This window comes from Ornithorhynchus anatinus, chromosome X5 (assembly GCF_004115215.2).
Source record: "Ornithorhynchus anatinus isolate Pmale09 chromosome X5, mOrnAna1.pri.v4, whole genome shotgun sequence".
NCBI classification, from domain to species: domain Eukaryota; kingdom Metazoa; phylum Chordata; class Mammalia; order Monotremata; family Ornithorhynchidae; genus Ornithorhynchus; species Ornithorhynchus anatinus.
In genome coordinates, this window is record NC_041753.1 from 28,429,140 (window position 1) to 28,432,313 (window position 3,174).

Sequence of the window (3,174 nt, forward strand, 5' to 3'; positions counted from 1 at the left end):
CCAAAGATGGTGGCCCCCTAATCCCTCTCAAAGATGGCAGTCCCCTAAATCCTTCTCAAAGATGGCAGCACTGGTGTCCCTTGCAAAGATGGTCACCACATACCTTCTCTCAAAGATGCCTGTGCCATTGCCCTTCTCAACAATGGTGGTGAGTTGGAAGTGACCTGTCAGTGGAGCGTAAGTCAGGGTCTTGAAAGCAAGATGTCTGGGACACTTATAACTGTGGGGAAGATATGCTCTTCTGCAACATATTGCATTAGAGAAGCAGCGTGGCTCAGTGGAAAGAGCACGGGCTTGGGAGTCAGAGGTCATGGGTTCAAATCCTGGCTCTGCCACTTGTCAGCTGGGTGACTGTGGGCAAGTCACTTCACTTCTCTGTGCCTCAGTTACCTCATCTGTAAAATGGGGATTAAGACTGTGAGCCTCCCATGGGACAACCTGATTACCCTGTATCTACCCCGGCGCTTAGAACAGTGCTCTGCACATAGTAAGCGCTTAACAAATACCAACAATAATAATAATACCCCAGTGTTTAGAACAGTGCATGGTACATAGTAAGTGCTAAACGAATACCATCATCATCATTATTATTATTATAAAATGTCATTATATTAGTTTGCTCGTGAGCTCAGTGCGATGTGATGGTATTATGTAAATGTAGGAGGAAGCAGTTTTATCCTCATTTCTGGGCCACGGTATGTCTGGAGACAGCCATGGTGATATCCCAATAACTGCTGGGATTAGGTATCAAGTCGAATTAACATGACCTAAAACACCCTAAACTATAAGTGGAGAGTTGGTAAAAATGTAATGGAGAATTAGTCCTTTGGTTTCATCTTTGGCAGTTTAAATTATCCCCCTTTCACAGATGAAGAAACTGCATATTCAATCGGACTTGCCACAGGTTTCACAGTAAATCTGTAGCTGAAAGTTAGGTTTTCTTGAGGCCCAGCCCTGTCTCCATTGACTGAATTTTCCACAGAAGAGTCGTGGCTGGGAAGTATCAAACTGGAGAGGACCTATTACATTTTAAGTAAAATAAAATCCATTTCGCTCTACTTGGAAATATTAGTTGTTAAAAAATATGAGTGGGAAATAAGTTTCCATGAATGCGACTTTGCTGCTCATCCATGTCTGATGGACCCATAATGATGATAAATGGAGGAAAAGAGATGTGTGGAAAGACTTCCATTTGGCAAGGAGGGTAAAGTCAATAATGGATAAAAATAACTTGTTGATGACTTAAGGCATGGAGGTCCAGTGTACTGATCCAGACAGTGTTGTTTGGATCATAAGATCCCTGTGAATAATATGCAGATAACTGAGAAATGAATTAAAAATCTTTCAGCTCATTATCAATGGATGGTTAAAATAAAACTGAGGCTGTATCAATAGTATGTACAGACATAGAGGATTGTCTTTTGAGTTCAAAGGTGATGCTGTTGATCTTGAGATTCTATCCGTGTGAGCAAATGTGACTGATAAAGCCAATGCATGTCTGACAGTCACTTTCACATAGTGGTTTTATGAAACTTACCCTTTGCTGCTCCATTCCACGTGTTCATCACAGGGTCTGTGGTTGTTTTTGTTTTTAATAATAATGATAATAATAATTCCTGTGGCATTTAAATGCTTACTATGTGCCAGCCACTGTACTAAGCACTGGGTCGAATACAAACAAAGCAGGTTGGACATAGTCCCTGTCCCACATGGGGCTCACAGTCTTAATCCCCATTTTACAGATGAGGGAACTGAGGCCCAGAGAAGTGAAGTGACTTGCCCAAGGTCACACAGCAGACCTGTGGTGGAGCCGGGATTAGAACCCAGATCCTTTGGACTCCCAGGCCCGTGCTCTTTCCACTAGGTCATGCTGCTTCTTTCCCTCCTGTTCCCTTCTGTTGCCAAGAGCTTCTGATTCAAGACGGTTACCCCATTTCTGCCCACAGTTCTACAGTTGACCCATTTCACCTCACCATCAAACAGTCATTTGAGTATTTTGTTGTCTGTTCTCCTCAAATGTTCTTACCAGTGAAGTTTCAATGTGCTAATCACTATTTCAATCCTGGTGGTCTGATTGCGCTTCAGGGACTGTGAAGCAGTTCATGGTCGTTTACACATCTCCTTCTGTATGTGACTTAAAAACACAGTCATGAACCTGTAGTATTTCCTGGGGGACAGTCAAAAAAGACTTTCACTGGTATTTTGACAACTGTAGAGTTGGAAACCCCTCTCAGTATCGCACCTGGAGAGTTTCCAGTACTTTACCAGTCTTGGCTACGGGAGGGAGAGTCAAGAAGAGGAATAGCCATTCCATTCCTAGCTTGGGCAGTGGCTGGCCAGTGGAAGACAATCTGCTACAAGTCAAAACTCACCTGTGCTGGACAGCAGTGGAATGGGAGAGAGTCAAGGGCAAAGACTCAACTTTACTGCGTAGAAGGAGGCAGTGGTAAACCACTTCTGTATTTTTACCAAGAAAACTCTATGGATACACTACCAGAACAATTGCAGATGGAGGTGGGGCAATCTGGGAGAGATGTGTCCATTGCATCACTGGGTCAGAAACAACTCGACAGCATAAGACAAGACAAGAGTTGGAAGATTGTCTCAATAGATGGGTTGTACATAGATATTTTGGAACCGGCTTCCAGGTTCTTCATTATCATCATCATCTTTAGCATCATCGTCATCATTATCCATTTTTGTATGCCGAGCACTACTTGAGCAGAACATACAGAAGAAGAAAATGATGCAGCCTTTGGCCTCCAGGAGCTTACGCTTTCTCATTAACTATTCAAGCCTAGTGACTGGTAGTGCCCCTCGCTCTGGCTCGACCAACCACATCTTCATATCTAAGGATCTTGGTGAACTGCTCAGGGCATCCAAATGTGCTTTATCAATACCAGAACCTGGTTCCTAAACCACTGTTTACAGGAAACATCCTGTCAAGAAGAAATTCCTCAACCTTCTTCTAACCCAGGCCAAGACCTAACGATCTTCACCTTCATTTAATCTTTCTCTCTAGCCTAAATTGTTCTTTATCAGTACTTTTAATACTTGTTAAATGCTTATTATGTGCCAAGCACTGTTCTAAGCGCTGGGGTAGCTACAAGTTAGGCAGGTTGGACACAGTTCCTGTCCCACCTAGGCCTCACAGTCTTAATCCCCATTTTACAG

At 43.2% G+C, this 3,174-nt stretch overlaps 1 non-coding gene across 1 annotated transcript; it reads left to right on the plus strand.

Moving 5' to 3' along the window:
• Nucleotides 1-2,224: 2,224 nt before the first annotated feature.
• On the plus strand, nucleotides 2,225-2,362 carry LOC114808432. The gene has a single exon (XR_003756280.1). It is a non-coding gene; the product is annotated as a small nucleolar RNA SNORA7 (small nucleolar RNA).
• The last annotated feature ends 812 nt before the right edge of the window (nucleotides 2,363-3,174 follow it).